At 41.2% G+C, this 24,962-nt stretch overlaps 1 long non-coding RNA gene across 1 annotated transcript; it reads left to right on the top strand.

Annotated features, from left to right (window-relative positions):
* Window positions 1–9,943: 9,943 nt before the first annotated feature.
* LOC310747940 lies at window positions 9,944–22,913 on the top strand. The gene is made up of 2 exons (XR_014541038.1): window positions 9,944–12,972; window positions 21,617–22,913. It is a non-coding gene; the product is annotated as an uncharacterized lncRNA (long non-coding RNA).
* The last annotated feature ends 2,049 nt before the right edge of the window (window positions 22,914–24,962 follow it).

Raw genomic sequence — 24,962 nt, 5'->3', positions numbered from 1 at the left:
TTAATAAATCAATTATTTATTGAGTTGTCAAGCTTTTGGGCAGAGGAGTTGAGCATTTTAGAGGGGAGTTACCCAAAGTTGTTTAGCTTTGTGTTGCCACCAATTGCTCACCCGCCTGCCTGCCTGCCTGCCTGCTCGCTGCCGAATTGCAGCTTTGTCCACTCGGCTACATCTTTATTTTTGATTTGCATACATTCTTCCATCTAAGCTACCCATTTTTGTTGCATTTTTACATCTGTTTAAGCATAAACTATATACTTTTAATCAAAAATGTGTATTAAAATAATTACCTTTTTTATTACGCTCAAAACCAGCATGAAAACCATTAGATCCAAAAAGTTGAATGACTATAATGGGTTTAATAGAGTGGTGCTATTTTCCATAATGCCCTGCTAAGTCTTCAGATTTTCTATTATGATGGCGACATCATCATGAACTACATTTTCACTGCTTTGTCCTACTATGTTTGAGCTTCAAATAACTTCAGGCTTTTATTAACTCCGCTCATGAGTCCTATTCATCAGTTGGGCAGCTGTATTGCCTGATAGTGCAATAATCTCTCTCAGATGTATGAGTTGTTTTATTCCTTTTTATTCCAGTAATCAGTTCTGGGAGCATAATAAAACAAAGGTTTATTTCTTCTTTTCCTAGTAGTGCAGTTGTAAATTATCATCCATCAGCAATAAATGTGGCTATTTAATAAATAAAAAGTCCCTCTTGACTCTCATAAGGGACATAAGAGATAAAAATAAACACAATATTTATTAAAGCTAATGACAAAATGAGGGATTAACAGAAGGCAGAGTGAGCAGGGAAGTTATTTGTATAGGTGAAAATGGGATAGCATTTTTTATTAAAAAAAATCTTACTTAGATGTTGCAAAATGGATATTCTATAAGCAATTTCTATGAAAAATCACACCATTTCAATAATCTTATCATTCCCTTTTATTCATCTTTCATATGTGACAAAGTTTTTTTTTTGGGGGGGGGGGGGAATTGAAATAAAAATGGAAAATCTCCCTGTAATCCTTTAGTGGCGTAACGTAATGGTTAAGGGTATTAACTGGATGTCGCTGATTATTGGCTCACCAACAAACTTACTGAAGGGCCTTAGTAAAATATATCCTACCTTTCAGAATAAAAATTATCTCAAAGCTGTGAAGTACAGAACAGAAAACCTCAATAAATTTCACATTAAAACTGTACACCACAGAATACTCTTCCTTCCTGGGAAGAACAAGGGATCTCAGTGTTTTCTGAAGAATGTTGCAGTTGTGTTCAATATTAAATATCTAAAAGGCATAGCTATGCAATTTTCATTCAGGTTTCACTAATAAAAGAGTTTTGTTTTAGCTTCAGTGCTGTTCCTGTTTTTAAAAAATCATGAGCAGCGCCTGACAACAACTTCAACAATAAAACATTCTGACCTTAATAACTGTGAAGCAGATACTTATTGAGACTCAACCCTATTCCCAAGTGTAGTAACTATTTCAGAGAAAAATGGAGTAAACAATATCAATTGATATCAAAAACATATCAATATGACCAGAGACTGTATATGGGTCATTTCACACAATGGCCTGACTTTGGGAAGTACTTACTCAACAGGTTCTTTGTATCCCACAAGAGCAGATGGTTAAATTAACAATACCAGGATATTTATCAACACTTCTTTGTGAATGGTCACTGTAATTATTTTATACACATTTAACACAGTGATCAATGTCTCTATTTCTTGCATTTTGTTTCTCTCTGGCCTCACTGCTCCCCCCCCCCATTCTTCCTATGTATGTATATATATATACCAGCCAGTTCAGAATGACATTTCATGCTTCTGGTGAAGTGAATTTGAGTCTACACAAGCTTGTTCTGTATGAAATACAGAAATCTGTTTTTAGGATGCTACAAGACTCCTTGTTATACTTATGCCACTGTTTCAATTAAAGATATCCTCTACTCCCTGTCTGGTTTCAGTAATGTACAATATGATATACAGTACCTGTGATATTAGAGGGATATATACAATAGCAGGTGTGACTAACTTACCCTACCCCCAGATATTGTTGGACCACAAACCCCATCATCCCTGACCATTGGCCGTACTTTCTGGAGCTCATGGGAGTTGGAGCCATAAAACTTATGGCCAAAACAGTAAAATTAGATTTTAATAATTTATTAAATCTTAATAACAACTGAGTGGAAGATTAATAGCCAAAGTGGCACTGCCAGCAAACATTCTGATGACCTGTGTCTTTGACTTAAGAAGGATGGTTGTCTTCATAAAGCAAAGTAGGGAAGCATAGATGAGGACTCAAGAAGTGGAGCAGAAGATCCCTGTTAGCAGTTTGGAAGCAAAGGTAGCCCTGGGATCATTCCTATACCAGGGCCGGCGCAACCATTAAGTGTTGTGAGGTTGCCATCTCAGCCGGTGGACGCTCCCAAGCTCATGGCATAAGTGCTGATTTCAGGCAAGAATTTGCTGATTTCCAGTAAGATATTGCCCAAATCATGTGAGAACTTGTGGAGCATGTGAGATCTGGAAACTAAGCCTTATGAGGAGAGCTTGAAGGAGCTGGGTATGTATATTTAGCCTGGAAAAGAGGAGACTGAGAGGACATGATAGCCATTTTCAAATATCTTGAGGGCTGTCACATGGAAGAAGGAGCATGCTTATTTTCTCCTGCTCTGGAGGATAGGACTCAAACCCATGGCTTCAAGTTACAAGAAAGGAGATTCTGACTAAACATTTGGAAAAACTTTCTGACAGTAAGAGCTGTTCAACAGTGGAACAGGCTCCCATGAGAGATGATGGAATCTCCTTCCTTGGAGGTTTTTAAACAGAGGTTGGATGGCCTTCTGTCATGGATGCTTTAGCTGAGATTCCTGCATTGCAGGGGGTTGGACTAGATGACCCTTGGGTCCCTTCCAACTCTAAGGCTCTATGATTTCGCCCAAAATCGGCAAGCTCTCATGTAAAACTGGTGCAACAATGGCACCACTTCTTCGGAGGTGGCAGAGCAGGACAGCACTTCTTGTTTCACCTCAGGCAGCGAAATGGGTTGCACCGTCCCTATGCTATACATACTGAATCTTGAAGAAGAAGAAGAAGAGTTTGGATTTGATATCCCGCCTTTCACTCCCTTTCAGGAGTCTCAAAGCGGCTAACATTCTCCTTTCCCTTCCTCCCCCACAACAAACACTCTGTGAGGTGAGTGGGGCTGAGAGACTTCAAAGAAGTGTGACTGGCCCAAGGTCACCCAGCAGCTGCATGTGGAGGAGCAGAGACTCGAACCCAGTTCCCCAGATTACAAGACTACTGCTCTTAACCACTACACCACACTGGCTTCTCTCTTGGGGGAAAGCCCTGGAAAATTAAGACCTCACAGATTGCTTAAGGTCTATAGGCCTATTGTTGAACTGGCAAGAGGAAGAGGGGAAAGACGCTGGCAGAAAAGGGGAAGAAAGGGATGGCCTACCCACAGCTGGCTGTTGCTGGTTCTGGCCTCAATTACCCACAACAGATTATGCCAATGGAAATGTGGCCTCGGGTTAAAAAACAAAAAAAAAACCTCATCCCTGCTCTAGGGAATCCACAACAAGAAATATTAATCCTCCGCATCTGTTGCTGGTATTATTTGCATAGCATAAACACACAACACATCATAACAACACAACAGCTCAGACTCCATCCACGCTATACATTTTAAAAAGTATCATAACAATTTAAACATTTATAACAACTCCAAAAGGATTGTGGGGGCTGTAGTTTGTAAAGAGTGCTGATTTTAGAACTACAATGTTCAGAATGGATTAACATTCAATACCAAGAAATTTTAGGAACTGCAGCGAATTCTCACAAATGCCCCCAAAATGCACCTGGATTGAACCCAGACTACAGAACTGACCACCTCTGCTCATCAGCTGAAGCAGTTTGTCGTTCGCATGAGGGTAGGGGCCCATGCAAAGTAAAAGGTAAAGGACACCTGGACGGTTAAGTCCAGTCAAAGGTGACTCTGGAGTTGCGGTGCTCATCTTGCTTTCAGGCCGAGGGAGCCGGCATTTGTCCACAGACAGCTTTCTGTGTCATGTGGCCAGCATGACTAAACCGCTTCTGGTGCAACGGAACACTGTGACAGAAACCAGAGTGTACGGAAACGCCGTTTACCTTCCCACTGCAGCAGTACCTATTTATCTACTTGCACGGGCATGCTTTCAAACTGCTAGGTTGGCAGGAGCTGGGACAGAGCAACAGGAGCTCACCCCGTCGCGGGGATTCGAACCACTGATCTTCTGATCGGCAAGCCCAAGAGGCTCAGTGGTTTACACCACAGCGCCACCCACATCCCTAGGGGCCCATGCATCTCTAATACACTGAGGTCAGAAGAATAGATTACAGTGGTACCTCGGGTTACATACGCTTCAGGTTACAGACTCTGCTAACCCAGAAATAATGCTTCAGGTTAAGAACTTTGCTTCAGGATGAGAACAGAAATTGTGCTCCGGCAGTGCGGCAGCAGCAGGAGGCCCCATTAGCTAAAGTGGTGCTTCAGGTTAAGAACAGTTTCAGGTTAAGAACGGGCCTCCGGAACGAATTAAATACTTAACCTGAGGTACCACTGTATTAGATGAAGGAAATTTTGCGAACGGTGGCAATCTACTCAGAACACGTGATTGAGCATAAAGAGTACAGAGACTCATTAACATCATTAGTTTTAGCAGAAGATGATTCTGGTAAAGGATTTTACACTCTGAGGTACAAATCTCAGTGTTTATATTATATAGCATTACAGTAAAATGGCTTCCTATAGATGGGCCACAGTGAATTCATTTAGCAGTTTCTAAAATACTATTGCATGCTTCGAAGATTAACAACATATTATGATTTTTGGAAAAAAAACACTCTTTCATATTAGCTGCAGCAATTCTCCTGTGTTATAAGAGACTTAATAAAAAAATACTCTGGATTTTTTTGCCTTGTAAAATGAAAGAGTATAAGGCAATTAGCTGCTATCTATGGAAGGCTTTGAAATCATTTGCTCGACATACCATTCAAGTTACAATTTAGATTAGCAGGTTGTAAGTGATCATCTTATCCTGAAACATCTAGCGAAGAATGCACACTTTAATGGCTAAGACTGAGGAATAAAAATACAGCTATCAAAGCAGCTTCTCCCCACCCCCCCTGCCCCACCCCCTGAGCACTGAAACTTTTTTTACTTACCACTGATGTGCCAATTGTTTTATGCTCAAGGAAACAAGCAATGGCGAAATGAAAGAATTATCTGCCTGCCTTGTGCATTGCAGCTGCCTTGGAAGCCAGAGGGCAAAGGCGTTTATATATGAGATAAGCTCATTCAGTAGAACAAATTAATGCTGGATTGTGAATTAAATGGCATGTCTTCGGACAGCTAATTAGCTTTGTGCTGCTCAATTAAGCTTTGAAAGGACATGTTGTGTTTCTTGATGGAAAGGGAAACATTTCAAGGCTGTTTCAAAATCTCAGTGTTTTTCCTCTTTGGAAAAAGCAGGAGGGGAATAGACCCAGAAACATCTTACAGAAAAACAGATCTTGCAGCATTAGCTCCCGTTTGCTATAATCTAAACTACAAAGGTTCTGTAAGCCAGAAAGCAAAAAAGGGAAAGTCTACTTAGTCACAAATACTTCTATAAAACTTTGATCTTGGGCCAAAGCATTTAAGACATGGAAAGCGGAGAAGCAGGAGTTCTAATTTCTTAACATTTGTGACATTATATTCTCATCATAGAAATAGCAGGCCTGATCCTACAAACCTACAGCAATCTCAGGGCACACAAGCCGGTTATAGGATGAAGATTTTCTCTCTAGCTTTTGATGTGCCGCTCTAACTGGATGGAGTTACTTATCATGCTTCCCAGCGCAGCTCAAGGGCACCACACGAAAGGTAGAAATATTTCCACATTTGGTTTTCTTGAGCAAGATTGCAAAGGGCAAGATTGAGACTTGATAACTAAATGCCGTCAACAAACTCAATCCATCAAGAAACTCCAGAGAAACACAAAGTGATAGACAAGGGGTGGGAGGGACTTATTCACACAATGGCTCACCGAAAGCCAATGGAAGTGATTGTCCTTTTCGCTGATTCATTTACCACAAGCTGCTGTTTTGCACCCCCACCAAACACGCTCCTCAGAACAGGCTGAATGGTGTGCACAGCCGCTCATAACAAATTCGTCAGATGATCTCTTGGCTGTAACCACTGGAAGAAGATCTAAGCAGCTGACATGAGACTCATAGTCATGCATCCCCACAATCTCGACTAAACTTTGTTCAAAATATGTTACAATCTGCATTTACTAGAAGGAACAGGAGATGAGTAGCATACGCAGATCCATAACTATACAGCAGGGCTTTTTTCAGGGGGAATTCACCAGAACTCAGTTCTGGCACCTCTCAGGTGAGTTCCAGCATCTTTCAGGGTGGTGTCATTGCCAATCTAAGAGAAAGAGGAGGCATACATGGTGAGTTCCTGCACCTATTTTTCTAGAAAAACAGCACTGCTATGCAGGTATATAGGTGTATATATTCTATGTATTTTAATAATTTAATGCATCAGCTATAGAAGTCTGATTACAGAATGATGGAAACCTGGTATTTATCTACTTTTTCAGAAATACCCTCCCCCTACACACACACACACAACTTTCATCACATGGTGTGATCCATGGAAATCATGGGGAAATTACAATGCAAAATTACCACCATTTTCTAGCAGGGTTGCAAATGTAGCTTTAATGAAAGCAATTAACACAGAAATGGACACTAAATTTCTGTTAGAATCCACTAGATTTCCAGAAGTGGTTTTTATATTGTGTGAAAGGTCACAAAAAGCACATAAATTTATCAGGTAAGCAAATATGGGGGAAATGGTATAAAGTGCTGTCTCAATGCAGCCAAAGACATTTAATCTACATTCGCTATGTCTTTGGCTGGATTGGACTCTCTTTCCACGGAGGTTTGTAAGCAAAAGTTGGGTGGCCATCTGTCATGGATGCTTTTGCTAATGCACTGTACTGGGTTGGAGTATAAGACTCTTGGGGTCTCTTCCAGCTCTACAATTCTATCATTCTATGATTGATTTAAAGTATTTCTTAACTGCCAGTTAACAAAAGATGCCAGGGAGGGTGTCCAAAAGTGTGAATAAACAGTAATTCATGCCCAACATGGAAATGCAGTTTGAAAACCAACAAAGAAATGTAATAAAATACAATAATAGGCAAGCAAATAAAAGCCCTGAAAAACAAAAGCAAACAAAAAAGCTGCATCGGGAAAATAAAAAATAATTGAATATCTAAAATACCTATATCTAAAATGCTTAAATGCCTTTTCAAATTGAGAAGTCTTCATCTGGTGTGGCAAAGCTTGTAATGTTGGAGCCAAGCATGCCTCCTTAGGGATTTGTAAACTGTCCCTGCTGCACCAGTATTCATGGGTATCAGCTCTAGCTGGACTATATTGGTTCCACTAATTTCTTAGTTCAGTTTTATTGCTGAGTAATTTGCTGCAGCTCAGGGTGGTGGGGGACCATGAACAAAAGAGCTTAATGCCTTCAAATGAAATCAAGATAGCCATACTGAGAATATAAACAACCACTTAATCTAGGAATTCAGCAAGCGGGCAGCCTTACACTAAAGCACCATGGTAATGATGATTCAATTCTTTTGACTGCTGTTGCAAAAATGGCCACAGCCGCAAGAGGGAGGTATGAGCAAACTAGAAGGTTTGAAGACAATACAAAAAATATTCAGGGGCAGAGAAAAACCCTGGGGGTGAAACCCTCCAAAACAGCCAAATGAGGACAGTACATGCCCAGTGTCAACAGACCCCAGCCTACCCTGGCATTAAGAACTCCTGGGGAGTCCCTGCTCCAAGTACTGCTTTAGTAAAGATACACAAGGAGAGGATGTTTCCCCTCCTTCAGCGCTGACATTACAAGCTTCTTGGCACCTGCAAAGTCCCTCCTATTTGCATTTGGATTGTAAATGCATTTCTTAAACGGTGTTTCCTTCTGTTTCTATCTGTTTTGCCTTCTTGTATTTTGCTATGTTTACTTGCTGGTTTTAAACAGTAGCTTTAGGTTGTGCGTATTTTATTCACATTTTTGTACACCATCCTAGCATCTTTTGATGGAGGGTGGTAAATAAATGTTTAAATAAATGCTCACTTGACTATTGGGGGAAAGCCTGAAAGCTAGCTGGAGGGGGAATGGAATGGGTGGGAGAGGAGGAAAAGAGCCATAGACATATATAAAAAGCCCTGAGATAACCACCTCGTTGTATGAATAGTTCATGACTCTGTTCATATTATATATATTTATCCAGGGATAGACGTGAAAGCTGCCCATAGAAATCAGCTGGAATCTGGCACCCAATTTCCCAAAATTCTCCAGAAATTTGAGGGAGGGAGAACAAAACAAAACAGTGGGCCTCAGTGCACTTTCAAGTGGGCCTCAGTGCCAAAACCTGCCCAGTACCCACTCACTTACCAATGCCTACTCCTGGCCATGCTGTAGCCTTTCAGCTGGACTGATGCCAGCACCAGAATCTGCCCTCATGCTGAGTAAGGGACACTGGGAGGAAAACAGTTGGGTGGAGGAAGGGAGGTCTTCCTCCTCTGAGGTAAAAGAGCCATGGGACCTATTAAGATTAATGGACCTGACTAACTTACTTAAATGCATTAATTTTAATTGGTTTGCCCTAAGTAGGGCAAAGGACTGGATAAATCCCATGGAAAGGGATTTGGGTCCTGGAGGCTTTAGATTACTGAACACTGTCCAACAGTGGTGGGATGGAGCAGAAGGGCTCCTATTGGGTCTTCTTTCAAGGTGATCAATCTATTAAAGTCACTCACCAAGATGCTTATTGTTTGAATCTTGCATACAGGGTGAATCAAAGCTACCATCTCTGCCTTGGAAATGTTCCTGCATTGTGAAGGAAACATGTGCTTGCATTATTCTGAGGCTGCAGGGGAAGGAATCTCCCAAATATGTCGTGTTTTGAATGTTACTTCGCTTTATTCAGTGGCTTTAATAAAAAAAGGTCTCAAGCTTCAGAAAATAAAGGTCTCATATCACTACTGCATTACAGCTTCCTAACATATGGCTATGATAAGCCATCAAGCTACACAGGGGCAAAAAAGAGAGAGACTTGGATTTGCAAATGAATAAAGAGCTGAGGAGAATAATATAGACTTCAATCTCCATTTGTAACAATACCGTTGAATTTTTAAAATTATGAGCAGATGATGCATAATACCATGAAAGCTTAACCATTTTGGGAAGACATGGTCAGTTTATACAAAAGGATTGGTTTTACCTAATGGTAATTTCCTAGGATAAATGCCTACCAGGGAAACAACGGGTGACATATTAATTATAGCCCACATACATCAAATACCTAATATGCCATTTTCTAAACTCTTTTATCTATATGGCCATCCAGAAAACTTGCAACTCACTTGTCAGCAGCAAAATTCATCCCTGCAGAAAGCTGGGGAGCAAGTTCAGTTTAGGAGACACAGAAAATAAATCCAGCCACCAGATAAGGCAATTTGGGAGAAGAAAACAATTGAGGCATTGTCTCCAAGGAAGTTTCCTAGCTGCAATGAGCCACCCGCTCCGATTTTGCTAGGGAGCATAAATATACAGAAGCAGTTTTTCACAGTTAGGGCTTCTCCACATTTGAGCATAAATAAGTTCAGAAGAACCTACTCCCATCTAAGCATATGTATGGTTGCAGCCTAATTATTTAAAATGGCATGAAGACTTGCAAATGTCGCTCAGTAGTGTTCCCAGGCTTAAATCAGGTGTGAGGAACCTTTTGACCTCCAGATATTGCTGAACTCCCACTCCCACCATCCCTGGCCATTGGCCATGCTTGCTGTGGTTGATGGTGGTTGTAGTTCCCCATCCCTGGCTTAAGTGAAAACAGCATCTGCTTTACTCACAGAAACATAGCTCACTCTATAGAGAATGAAAAACATCAGCATACAGAAATAAACCAGAAACAGCAATTGCTTTGCAGAAGCTGCTATAAGTTATCACCCATAAATAGACAAGAGCGAAGCCAGCTGTAAGTGTCCACTGAACTTTTCTCAATCAAGGTTTGTTTCAATGGTTGTTGTCGTTTAGTCGTGTCCGACTCTTCGTGACCCCATGGACCAGAGCACGCCAGGCACTTCTGTCTTCCACTGCCTCCCGCAGTTTGGTCAAACTCATGCTGGTAGCTTCGAGAACACTATCCAACCATCTCGTCCTCTGTCGTCCCCTTCTCTTTGTGCCCTCCATCTTTCCCAACATCAGGGTCTTTTCCAGGGAGTCTTCTCTTCTCATGAGGTGGCCAAAGTATTGGAGCCTCAGCTTCAGGATCTGTCCTTCCAGTGAGCACTCAGGGCTAATTTCCTTAAGAATGGATGCGTTTGATCTTCTTGCAGTCCATGGGACTCTCAAGAGTCTCCTCCAGCACCATAATTCAAATGTTTCAATGGTAGCTAGTCCCAAAATCTTTAGTAGGATTTCGGTTCCAAATGCTCACATCCACCATTATCAAGATGGCACCACCACTTAACTTCATGGGCCAAATCTGGTCAGTTCTTCCCAGGTGCTAATAAAACAAAATCATGTGTCATCCTTCCTCAGGCGTTCCAGGGTTAGTCTTGTGTTTGTTAACAGGCTTTTCAGGAAATCAGCACCAAGATAGCTCCACTTTCTGTTTCTTGAGTGAGCAGCCTTGGCTGCAGCAGCCATGCACATATCTTCCTGTGCTTTTGCAAGATGTTAGAAAGTAAGGAAGAGGCAGTAATGTATGATCTGCTGAAATCTGCAAACAAACTGTGGTTGCTTTCTTTTTTCTTTTAGTGGGTTTGGAGGCAGCATGTTGCTGTAAATTACAAGTGGGAAGAGCATCATTGTACTCAGGTCCTGTTGTGGGCTTCCCATAGGCATCTTGTTGGCCACTGTGAGAACAGGATGCCTGGACTAGATGGGCTTTTATGATCCAGCAGGGGTTTTCTTCTGTTCTTACAAGCTAATTTTCACTAATTATCATTTCAAAATAATGTTTTAATGTTGTTTAATGTTGTTTTTCATTTCCATCCACCACAGGATATTTATGACTACTGTCTGCTTTGGGCTGGAGTTGAATTGCAGCTATTTCTTATTTTGTGGGTTCCACAATAATTTTACTGTAAACTTTTCCAAAGTGAGTTTGTCATGGTGAGCCTTCTTACAATCTTTTCCTGCAATGGAACCCTGCCTGCCATGAAAATGCAGCAATCCAGGGCCAGGGAAACCGACCCAGACACCAATTTGTCTTTTGCATGAATTGGCCCCATAAGATTAAAGAGGGCAAGGAAAGACACAAAACATCCTTGACTTCATCATCTCATCCAAAGCCATTGCTTCGTCATTAAGAGTAATGATACTTTCACATCCTTGAAGCGGGCTTTATAGAGCTGATATAATAAATTAGCTGCTTCGTACAGCACTCTCTCGAATGACTTGACCTAATTTAATGGCCTTTTAAACTAATCACCCAGAAGGATTATACTAGAAACACGTGTAGATCTATGCAAAATGTGGACAAAAAGTGTAGACCTGTCAAGGGAGGGGAAAATCTGTTTATGTATTATACTCCTGCGTGTCCCTCCACTCCTTTATATCCCATCCCCTTCTGTTACTGTAAAGCTGGATTTTCAGATTCATATACATGCTTTATCTACAGTTTATTTACTATGAGTGTTTTTTTGTGTTGTGTTCACATACCCTCCAACATTTATCTGATGAAAATAGGGACCTAAGGAAAAGCGAGACATTCCAGGATCAAATCAGAAACCGGGAGGGCTTCTGTAAATTTAAGACTGTCCCTGGAAAATAGTGACACTTGGAGGGACTGTGTTCAGAGCCAGCCCTACCATTAGACAGAGTGAAACAGTAGGTGCTGGGGGTCAGCAGCAGCAGCCTCCAGCTGTTCCTCCATTCCCTTCTGTTGCTGACATATGACCTAATCTGGCCTGTTGCCTCAGGTGTGGTAGAGGGTGTTATGCCATCACCAGTGTTGATATAACATTCAACTGCCAAGCCACTCTTCATCTTTATGTGATGAAGGGAGGACACACCATCTCGTCCTTCACTTCAGGTGGCAAAATGTATTGGGCCAGCCTTGGCTGCATTATTAGGGATTTCACACTTGAGTGTTCAGTTCAAATACAAAAATGTCACCTTTACCTTATCACAGATAGATACAGATCACACCTAAGATGTACCGATAATAAGCAAAAGTGATTGGTGTCCTGCAAGCCGCACTAGGCCTCACCACACATGATCTGGGAATTCTGGAGTATCACAGGGTCAATGACATCATTGGTACATTAGTTTCTTGGGTGCTTGAAAGTACTTATGGGAAAACTCTACATGTTCTCTTCATAACCATTGAGAAAGCACTTTATCTTGCTCCATTCATTTGAATGAAGCATCACACTTTGATGCCTTTGAACAGTTATAATTTTCCAGAGGCTGCAGTAGCTGCTTAAGCATTAACAGCAAGGCGCCATCAGGTAGTAAAATCAGAACATTAGATTTTAATTGGTGAAGTCATTTACACAGTAATAACAAGAATCAAGGCAGAGATGGCAACAACACATTTTCATAAACCTTTAAACAGCTGGTGACACAACAGGAGTGATGGACACACAGCTTTCTCAATGCTTATAGTTTTCAGAGATTTCTATTGTATTTTAACTAAACAGAGCTACTACTATATTTTTTTCTTATTTTCTGTTGTTTCAAACCTTGCCTTGTTTATTTATTAGATTAATTTATATTTTTCCTTTTCTCTAAGGAATTCCAGGAGGTCTTTGTGAGGATTATTCAACTTTAGTCGCACAACAGCTTGTGAGGTAGGTTAGGCCCAAGCTCTTAGTGCCCAAGATCATTAGGTGAGTTCCACGGCTAAATAGTTCATGTCTCTCCAGTTCAGGTGCAATACTTAATCCAGTATGGCACACTCAAATGGGTGAGAGACAATCTTATACTCTTAAATCAGTGCCAGATAGCAAACCAGTTGTAATGTGAAACTCAGCCTATAATGGTTTTGCACCTCTTCTTTTGACAGCTGTCTAGAGAGTCACTGTCAGTCTGTGTAGTAGACCATTCTGAGACAGGTGAGCCAATGGTCTGTCTGTTTTCAACCTTGGGTCACAAGATGTTGTTGGACTGCAACTGCTATCATTCCTAGCCAGCCTGGCCAGTGGTCAGGGATGATAGGAGATGAAGTTCAAGAACATCTGGGGATCCAAGGTTGAGAAAGTCTGGTCTAAAGGATAAAACAGGTTCTTCCTTCCAGCCACTGTGAATTGAACAAAGGTCCTTAGTCTTTAAACACTATCCTTTGGTCTGCATTGGGGACTTTTCCTAAGACAATTTGGAGTGAGATAGTGGACTTAATGGGAAGTCTTATATCCCACATTTGTGCAAGAAATCAACCTCTGTAGAATTATGGATTCAGAAAGAACCCAAAATATTCATTTGTCATATCTGCACATACTCTTATACAGGGCAGATTTTCTTCAAATGTAAGGGAGTTGTTCTGTTTCTGGTCTGCCAACAATAGCGAAACAACAACAGCATACAACTAGCTTTGATACAAACAACTCTCTTTGTCTCTTATCATCTGTTCTGATCGCAAAGAACTCAGCTTGTGGAATATACACCAGCAACAGAAACTGTTGTGTGCACATGTGCCAATCAAACATGGATTTGTGTCAGGCTTGTGCCATTTCAAGATGGCACTGCATGTGGAAGCTGGGTCCGTGTCACACAGGAAGACTTAAGGCACTTGCACACCTCACATTCTAGGTGTTAGCACCATTATTTCATTGTACATCAAGCATCAAAGGAGGGAAGATGCATTAGCAGATGTGTTTGACAGCCCCATCATTGCAGGCACATCTTTAGGACATACAAATAAGACAACAACCTGTCTGGGCATCCTAAAGTGTCACCTGCTCTTTATGCTGCCTCTCTTCATGCTTTCCTGACATTTCTGTATTACCAAGTGAGTAATGTGATGTCACATCAGATAAAGGATGTTACTAATGTATATAATGACTGAGAAAGGTGACAGTTAAGCACAGTTTGGAGCCAGCCTTCTTCACCCATGTATGAAAGTGGTCAGCAAATGTAAAGCACATAATTCATAGGAATACCTTCTAATTTCCCAGCAGGCAAGTCAGAAAGAAAATGGTACTATTTAGTTGTTACTATTACAAAAAAGGGGGACCCTATCATGATCTGAATGATTTATATTGTCTATGTTGTTGTTGTTGTTGTTGTTGTTGTTGTTGTTGTTTAGTCATTTAGTCGTGTCCGACTCTTCATGACCCTATGGACCAGAGCACGCCAGGCACTCCTGTCTTCCACTGCCTTTCGCAGCTTAGTCAAACTCATGTTAGTAGCTTCAAGAACACTGTAGTATATTGTAGTATATTGTCTATACTACAATGCAAAAGGAGTTATTCAGTACCACCCTTGAACAATGGCAAGGAAAAATCATGTGTCTTTGGGAACATGAATCAAACGTATTATATGTTCTCCCTCCCATTTTATTCTGCAAAGTGGGTTGGCCTAGGCACCCAAGTTCAGCTTCCTGGCCAAGTGATAATTATGAACCTGAGTTTGCATCTAGTTGAACCCTCTAACTACTACACTTGCTAAAACTGGGCCCTCCAGATGTTACTGAACTTTAACTCCCATCATTCTCCATTCCCCTCATAGAGGTACAATTTGCAGAGCACCAGAGAGAGAGAGAGGGAGAGAGGGAGAGAGGGAGAGAGGGAGAGAGAGAGAGAGAGAGAGAGAGAGAGAGAGAGAGAGAGAGATCAGAAGGGAGGCAGGAAATCTGTCTCAGAATAAATCCCCTCAGAAACATAACATGCCACAGAGTTTTTACATCAGGGAATAAAATAAAATGTTCTGTGGTGGGGAAACACCCACAACAATCTGACAGAAATCAGATTGATTTCTGAGTAAGGTGTTGCTATAATATTTCAAATGCAATTTGGTATCAAGCAACACCCACTTAGTGTAGCATAAAAATACTCCAAATGCACTCGCAAGCTAGAAATAATCAATCTTCTTCACAACTGTTAATGGTTCAACAAACCCAAACGAAAATGTTGGCACTATCTCCTATTTGCCAACAACCAGTTTTCCTGTTTTATAGAAAACAGGTTTTATAGGAAACCAACTACTGATAGCAAGCCTGCTGTCCAATGTGCCCTTCATCAGCATGGCTTACATATGGATTTGACAACTCCATAATAAGAGAAAAGCCCATATTACAAATAGAAATTGTCTCCCAACTTTATTCATGTGTTTAAAAAATGCTGCAGCATGGGGAAATGCAAGATTTCCAGGAATTCCCAAACTATTTTCAGGTGTTCATGTTAAGTAAACATGTGAGGACAGCAGCTGGGTGGCCATGCAAGTTTAGACCTCCATTTCTGATTCAGTTGTCCTCCAAAAATTGGAAGGCAAACTTCTGAAGATGAGAGCCTCTAATACTCATGGAGGCTCCCAACACATTTTAGAAAACCTAGGAGGCTTCCTGCATCAGAAGTTCACCCTCCAACTCAGAGAAGGGGAAACAAATAATGATGGAAAGGAGCCAGTGTTCTCATCGCCAATGGTCCCCACTTCACATGTTTACGTAAGATGTCTGCCCTCCAACTCTGATAGGGTGACTGGAGACGAGCTAGTGGTAAGGGAAGGAACACATTTGCCCCCTCAAAAATATAATACCTGAAGAAAGCTCCTCATAACACAATTTCAACATCACCTGTTTTTGACAGGAAGGCACTGTATAAACAGGGTTTCAGAAGGATAAAACAATAACCCTTCACAATCCCTTTTAAATAAATGAACGCCAAAGGGTCAATGGTACCTAACTGGCAAGAGAAGCCAGCACCATACCCAGAGAACAACACTTTCAGACCCACCCACCCCACCCCCGCTAGGTCCCCACAAAGGATGTGATAACATTGCACCCTCTCCTTTTCAATTCTGAGACCATTGCAGAAACTTGCCTTGGGCTCAAGGGGAGAACGTAGCATGCCAAATCCAAAGAGCTCTGCCTCTCACAATTAGTTTGGTGTGTGAGAGAAAGCTAACTTCGCCCTGCCCACAAAAAAAGAGATCCAAAATCCATACCGTTAGGGCTCTTACCAGGTTGCTTCTTGCTTACCTTCATCTAGCAAACTTCAAGCCCTGATCAGTGTCAGAGCACCTGTGTGCACTGTTTTCTGCTGTCATTGTGCCCCCCCCTTTTAGTGAGTGGGCATTACGTAGTTGTTGGTTAATGAGAGTTTAGTGTCCCTTGCTGTTTGGAGGAAAAAGTAGAGAGAGACTGTACTGCGGATGAAGGCCCTCTCCTCCACCACCATCTCTACCACATTTTCCACCTGTGTATGCTGTGTGGAGGGGGAATTGGAAGTCTTTTGGAAATGCAGGACACTGTGCCTTGGAAACATGGAGTATATATTTCACAAAAAGCACATGCTCATTTAACCAGACAGGGTGCTTGGTATTAGCACTGCTGCCTGCTTCAGAAGCTAAGATTGCACCCATGAATTATCAATAAATCAATGTAATCCATCCCATTTGCTAACTTCTATGAGATTCTTCTGTTCCTCTTCATGAGATGAATATGTAGCCCACTTGCTCATTTTGAGGACAATCTATTATTTCTGCAATTGGCAGTGACATTAATCCTGAAAAAAGTACTACCTTGAGTAAATAATGATCAAATGATAGACTAGGAAACTGTTTGCTGTGCTCAGCATTTCCGTAAAATAATGAAAATTGCTCAGCTAAACCATACAGCTATTAAAACAAATTCGCAGTTGAATATGGTCAAGAAGAATATACTTTGCAAAGCCTGAGTGCTGCAGCTTTGACAAATGTATAATACTTTGAAAGTTCAGAGTGTTGCTGCCATATTGATCCCAAAGGAGCTAATACACATAACTAGAACTGCTGATGTATTTCACTGGACATATCTATGAATGTAGGGAGAAAATAATACATTTTCGTAGAACTCAGACATCAAGCTGATGATGAAGCTGAACAGCAAATTGATGTCTTGCTTTAGGAGTAGCCATTGTGGGGCTTTAAAGATGTTGCTGAACTACACCTCCCATCGATCCCAGCCAGCATAGTCAGCCGTGATGGGAGTTGCAGTCCAAACATATCTAGAGTTCCATAGGTTCCTCACTCTTGAATTAGACAGATGTGATTGACCTGAGGTCTATCAAAACCTGAAGTGTTTCTCCCCGCCCCCCCAGAAGGTTTCACAGGACAAAAAACAGTGGTGTTCCAAATTTATTCACATTATTATTATTATTATTATTATTATTATTATTATTATTAATCCCCAAACCTGCCAGATTTCATTGTTTGAATTACAGCTGGATATTAGGCATCTGATATATTCTTTTGTGGGCTTTGTTTTATTCCCCCCACCCCTTTTATTACTTAATGTAGATGAGCGGCATTCAAGCCAAATTCTTTCTTCCTTTGTGGGAAAATGTTAATGGGAATATGTCCCTTGAATAAAATTCTAGTGATGCCCCCACACCATGTTTTACTTGCAAGCTGCAAGGAATGGATAGATTGAATTTTCCATGATGTAGAACTGGTTTCGAATATTGAATTAACCATGCTGCAAATGCTGCCCCAGGCCGTGAAGCATCTCCTCGTGATTTATGGAATTGTTCAAAGGGCCTGCAAGCGCTGGGCAAGCCTCCAGTTTTCAAACAGGAGGGAATAAGAGAAAAGGGGAAAGGGGGGAGAAGGAAAGAGGAGTTGAGCCAATAAGTTTCAGCAACATTTACAAAATGAGACACGGGTGATTGGACTACCACAAAGTGATCCCTCCCCCAGTGTGCTGTGAAGCAGTGGTAGAACCAAGATGGATAGGGGTCCTGCTCATTCCTAATAGCTGGAGTCAATCAACCATCAAAGCATCTTTTGGCTGAAATTTGAAATACTTTTACTAGGGAGTAAGTCCTATTGAAAATAGTATGGCACACTCCTGAATAGGATTGTACTGCATATTCTTTAGATATACTGGATCTCTTTCTGAGGCTGCGTTCAGACAAAGGGGGGGGGTGTTATTGCATTAGTTATAAATGTTAGTGCTTCTGTCCTGATGGAACTATGGCATTTTGATTGCTATAACCACTATGCCGTACTAAATTTTAAACAGTGGACAAAAACTATATGCTAGGATACCACCCCAAATTTCCTCATGTTTGTGGCGGCATGATCACGAAAATTGTGGAGAAATTGCAACCCAGAACTTCCATGATTTCCACAGTTAATGCAAATGGATTCTTTTCTGCAAAAACATGAGCACTAAACTTCTGCTGGATTCCATTAGATTTCCAGAATGGCTTTCATGTCATGTGAAAAGTCATATAAAATGCAAAAATTGACAGGTAAGGAAACATTGAGAAGATGGGGGGAAGGGTAATCTGAACGCAGCCTAAGTATGGAAATGTCTTATACAGTGGTACCTCAGGTTAAGTACTTAATTCGTTCTGGAGGTCCGTTCTTAACCTGAAACTGTTCTTAACCTGAAGCACCACTTTAGCTAATGGAGCCTCCTGCTGCTGCCGTGCTGCCGCAGCACGATTTCTGTTCTCATCCTGAAGCAAAGTTCTTAACCCAGAAATTAAGAACAGTTTCAGGTTAAGAACAGACCTCCGGAACAAATTAAGTTCTTAACCTGAAGTACCACTGTATTATGATGGTTCTATATTATTTTATTTTAAATATCTAGAAGCTCTGCCCCAACCTCAAGAAATTTTTCAAAGCTGTCCCCTCTGAATAGTAATAAGAATATCAGGGCAGGTGGCTCTAGTTTCCTGTCTCTCTCCAGCTGGCACACAAAAAAACCTGCTTCCAACAATAGTAAGACATCAGGCTCTCAGTCTGGAGTTGGCATTGCAAGTAGGAAGATCTGTCTGCTTGGCAAATATATTTTAAGATTAAATCTTTATATTTTTATTATTTCCCCAAGCTTTCAGCAGCACAGAAATGTTATAGCTCATATCTTTTAAGAGCTGACATGCTGCAAAGCATTTATGGCTGCCTTTCTTTCTGTGACATGCCATGCAACTGACCCCAGAGCTGACAAGCTGCAGGGAATTTGAACTTTGCAGATTTACTGTCTGAAGTTGCCTGATCCACACTTCTCAAATAGGGATGGACGGACCTGTTGAAATCTGGTCCATCTCAGGGATGGGACTAAGTCTGTACCAGACTGTTCCTGTGCAGATGTTAAAAGGGAAATCCTTAACAATCCACACAGAAATGTGGCACTGTTTGGCATTGTCGTTTTTTAAAAAATAAACTACCATATTTTTCGCCCTATAGGACACGCTTTTTCCCCTCCAAAAATGAAGGGGAAATGTGTGTGCGTCCTATGGGGCGAATGCAGGCTCCTTGGCTTCAGCGATAGCAACGCGAAGCCTAGGAAGCCTGCGCTCCGGAGGCTTCGCGTTGCTTTTGCTGAAGCCAGAAGAGTCTGCGCTTTGAGGCTGGCGGTGGGGGAAAGCAGCTTTTCCCCCCATCGCCAGCCCCAGAGGATCGGGGGGGGGTCAGCGGGAAGGCGCGCGACACCTTCCCGCTACTCTCCGACCCAGCTTTGAGGCTGGTGGTGGGGGAAAGCAGCGCTTCCCCCCATTGCCAGCCCCACAAGCTGGGTTGAAAAGCCCGCAGGAGCCACGCGCTCTTTAAAGGGTGCATGGCTTCTGCGGGCTTTTCTATGAGGTATTTATACGGTATATAAATAAAAGTTGTGATATTAGAAAGGCAATCCAATTAAATGTGTGTGAAACCATTTCGGAAAAGGATTAATTCAAGAGCAAGGTTGGTGGTGCACCTTGCCACTGAGGTGAGGACAAGCATTGCAGCTCCCACCATCCCTGACTATTGGTTCTGGTGGCTAGGACCGTTGGAAACTGGCCCATCAACATTTGGAAGACACCACCTTGGCCACTCTTGCATAATGCAATTAAAATGGGTATATACTAAATGTTGTATGGAGCCAGAGTTAAATCCTGTGTGGAACCGCAGCTCATTTGTCATAGCCACACCTCAGCAACACAAAATGGCTTTAGTGTGGAAAGAGTTTGTGTAATCTCTATTCTGTTGCAGACCATTTAAGTATTTGCTTCAAGGTCTATTCCGATGTTTCTCTAGAACATCAAGGCAGGGGCATAGGCAAGGGCAAATCAATCAATTTCTGCTTCTCCTTTTCCCAATCTTATATTCAACACAATCTTTTGTTGATCTGATTGACGTCCTATAACCTTTAAAAATGTGGTTCTTTTTATGGATGATTGGCAGAGAAGCTGAGGGAAGTCCAAAAAGTTGAAATTTGTGAAAATTGTTTGATATGGTAAATTTGTATAATGGAAAATTCAACAAAAATTATTTTAAAAAATAAAAAATAAAAATGTGGTTCTTTTTTGGGGGGGTGTTATTGGGTGGTTGTTTTTATTTTGATTATATATATTGTGGTTTTTTATGTTGATCTTTTTTGTGAACCGCCCTGAGACCTCCGAGTATAGGGCAGTATATAAATTCAATAAATAATAGTAATAATAGTAATAAATATTCAGTTTTCCACATTTCTATATCAGTTTGCATTTTTTAAAAAGTCCTCATGAAAATTCAGCTATATATTAGTGTGAATTTCTTCCAGCATACATATTTTTGTATGCAGTTTTTCCTACTAAAGATATTTTTTGCAAAACAATTTCCCCTAATAGCCTTTACTTATGTATTCAAATATTTATAAACTACACTTTCACATAAAATATCACTAGATGATATACAGTACAGATATAATATGATACATTGTGCATTACTGTATGTGCTATTTTCACTGATATACACACTGATAGTTACAGGTAGGTAGCCGTGTTGGTCTGCCGTAGTCGAAACAAAATAAAAAAATTCCTTCCAGTAGCACCTTAGAGACAACTCAGTTGGTCTCTAAGGTGCTACTGGAAGGAATTTTTTTATTTAGTTTCATACACAGTGATATACACACATGCATTTCTGTACATGTTACTTGGCTGGAGAAATGCATTGCAAAGTTCAGAAAACTGTACATTTCAAAGAATGGCTGGGTTTCAGTTTGCTTACTGATTCAAAAAGTACAAATTCAGTAAGGTTGTTTCTAAATGAGAACTGACTCAAATTTCTCCCCTATCCACCGTTGGGCCAGGTAGTGTCACAATCTTGGAATAATCAGGCCACAGTTAAGTGTTCTTAGATCTCCCTGGTTGCAAAGGAAAAGTAAGGTGCATGCTTGGATTTCTCCCACTGAAGTGCTTAACCTTGGCTGAATTGCATCTCTTATTACTAAAATGAAGACAGTTAAGCAGTAAGAAGCGACATAGTAAAATATCACAGCAGCAATAAACCACAACAAGCAACATATTTCTTGCCGCCAATTAAAGCAAAAGGCATGAGACACAGTGGATTATGTGTACTAAATATTTATTGCAGGGCCTTGTGAAATTGGAGCTCTTCTTTACACAAGGTGAGTGTTTTCTTCCCAAGTCTTCTTGCCAAATTAATTCACACAGCAAAGAACTAACAGAATTACATCCCCATTAATGCCTGTTGCAGCACTCAGTAGGCCTGCTTCTCCCATGCAAGAAATTATCCTTGCCCGTGGATAATTCCATATCCACAGTGATTACTTACTTATTTTAATCGCAAATGTGCATACGCTATATAAAGTTCAGTGACCTGACATTACTGGAGTCATCTATCATATAACAGAAGATTACTAATGTGTATGTGCCAAGCGTTGCATGGTTTCACTTAAATGCTTAATGTCCTTGAAGAGAATCTGTAACTCCTGTGAAAAGGAGATTATACAGGCATTTTTACACATAGCAGTTCAATCCCCTGGGTCTGCTGTGGCCACAGCACCGACTTAGTTAAAAGTGACACTTACATACTCAATAAACTTTCTGCATGAATACCTAGTGGCAGGAGAAAATGAAAGCTTGTTGGTGAAACTGGAGCAGGAAAAGAAGCAAAAGATCCCAAGAATGTGTACCAATTGTGAGAAGCAAAAGAGCACTATGGGTTAGAACCAGACTTTGCCTTCTGTGCATAGGTGGGCTGCTTCCATCTACAGAAGGTTCCTGACTGAGTAGAAGGTTCCACTAGGAGGAGCAGGGAGGACTGAGGCAGTATAAGGCAGCTCCTGCTGTTCAGGAGGAGCCCCGAAATATCCTTATTCTTGATGCAAACTCAGAAGATTTGTATCCCGACTCATTTGTGTAAAGGCAGGTATTTGTATCAATATTGGTGTCTAGGTTTTCACCACTTCAACTTCTATCTTCTATGCATTAACACTACATATAAACAGAATGCCACAGAATGACAGAAATCAGATGAACTGAGAGAACAGCAAGGAAAGGTGTGTTGCTGCTGCCGCGAATGATAAGCCTGCCCGTCAAGGAAATCTTCAAGAATTCTTCTTCCTCCTGGAGAATATTCAGTGAAATGGTTCCACCCAACCATTATGGCATCCGCTAAAAGGGTGGAGGATTTTGGGAGGCTATTTCCAATTAACATGAAACTGCATCAAAGTTGCCGTGCGTGCCCTACAGAGATTTTAAATATTTTATGTTGCATTGCATTTCTTTTATTTTTGTAAAGGGCTTTCTAGAATATTTCTTCTGTAATAATGTAAACGGTGTTATTTCCAAGTCAAAGCAATCTCTCTTTAGATGATTTCACACAGCTGTTGCTTGAAAATAAAATTTGTATAATTGAAGCAGTAAAAGCGTCCCCTGTTCCCTAATTCAGGCTAGAAGGAATAGGTTCAAAGCTATGACAGAAGATGAATTTCAGAAGGGAAGAAGGGGGATTTTTTTAAAAAAGTGCTAATGTTTCATAGTTAAAATATTATGACTGAACTTTTCTCACTGTTTTAATGACACATTAAATAATCACACCAAACCATAGTTTAAAACAACCTAGGGTTTAACATGAACAGGCAGAGTGCTAGCAGGGACAGAGGAAGGGGATGGTGGGGGTGGTCCGCCAAGGGAGTTACCACTGAGGGAGGTGACAAAATGCCAGGCGGCAGCCACCATGGGGCCTACAGCGCGGCTGAGCTACGCATCTCTCCTGGGAGTGATACGCTGGCTTGAGTGCCTGCAGGCTCCGTGCTGCCCCAAACGGTCTGCCTTCTGCCTCCCCCTCAGCTGTAGGGCGGCTGAGTGGGAGGAGATAGGCAGACTCTGGAGGCCCAGCAGAGCGTCCTGCCCCTGGCTGGCCCTGCCCCCGCGGGTGGCTGGTCCCGCCCCCATGGGCGGGCAGCTGGCCCCAGGTGCCCAATCGGCTTGCTCTGCTGCTGAGTGCTAGTTCATGTTCGCACATCCCTTCTCCTGCACTCCTGCTGCCACACCACATTCAAAGCAAGCCAGAATTTGGTTTCTTGAATAATTTGAACCCAGGCTTTTTGTTTGCTTCCCCCAAACAAATCCTGAGCAGTAGTAACCAATAATTGTTCTTGGCTCACCGCCCATAGTTTGTATTGGGTAAACATACCACTAGCCTAAATTCAGATGATATGATTCTGGCTAGTTTTGTCTGGAGTGCAGCAAGAGTCAGGAAGGGGTGTCCATGTTTTGTTTCAAACTATGGTTTACTATGATGGGCAAAGTGAGCCTTAGGCACCTATGACACCTGCCTACAAGGAATAAATACTACTGTCAGGCAGAACTTAGAGATGGCTTTCTATAAAAATTACTACCTGGAAACCTAACTGGGAATTAGATGGCAAAAGTGGGGCGAAGGATGACTGCCCCCATAAATACTCCCTCTCCACCTTTGGTTTCTGAGCCTTAATCAAGCATATCCACATCATGATCTATTCTCTTAGGGGGAGAACTAATTCTTGGTGTTTGCAGGTGAAGAGTAATTTGAAGATTGGCAAGTCCTTGTGAAATCATGAAGCAACTTCTCCATAATGTTTTAAAAGCAATTTTTCAGTTTACCTTAAAAAAATGGCTTGGGTTCTTTCTTTGTCTTTCTTTTCTTAAGCCCAACAAAATAGCCAAGGTTCTTGAATGTATGTGTTTAAGGGGCAGCAAACTTCCTTAAAGCATGGGTTAGAAAATAAGAAAAAGAGTAAATCAGAACTGAAAACCTGCAATTATTACCTAAGATGCTTCTTCATGTGCCTCCTTCACAAGAATTCAGGAGGGTGGCAACCCAAGAAAGAGCCTTTTTTGTGGTGGCTCCCTGTTTGTGGAAAGCTTGCCAGGTTCCTTCATTACATATCTTTAGGCACCAGGTGACAACATTTCTCTTTTACCAGGCCTTTGGCTTGGGATGATTAACATTCATGTCATTTTAAATGTGTTGGGGGGGGGAGGGTTATTGGCTTGTTTTTGTTCTTGTTTTTATTATGTATGTATTTTCAGGTTGTGAATCGCCTTTGGATGTGCTTGCCATATTTCAAAAAGTAAAAACCAGGACACCCCAAAAGTTGTTGATTGATGTATGGCAGCCCTATCTTCGGACGAAGGGTGATATACAAATTTAATAAATAAATATACTACAAGTGTAAGTGAAAAGGAAAAGTGGCAGCAAGTCATTTTAATGACAAATAGCTTTTTGCAAAAACTGTAAAAGTCATGCCACCAATTGCATTGACTTCCCTCTGACAAAGGATATAACTGGCATTCCAGATTTTGCGCAAAAAATAAATAAATCAGCATTTTAAAAATATACAAGGATGTCATTCTCCAATCCTCTGTAATTTTTTTATTAGCCTTGAGTATCTTTGTAGTGACATCTAAATCAATTTGCATCCATTAGAATT

The sequence above is a fragment of the Podarcis filfolensis genome (genome assembly GCF_964270895.1).
Source record: "Podarcis filfolensis genome assembly, chromosome: 1".
Taxonomy (NCBI): domain Eukaryota; kingdom Metazoa; phylum Chordata; class Lepidosauria; order Squamata; family Lacertidae; genus Podarcis; species Podarcis filfolensis.
The sequence above is the reverse complement of the archived record's forward strand: the minus strand, read 5'-3'. Positions and strand labels throughout refer to the sequence as shown.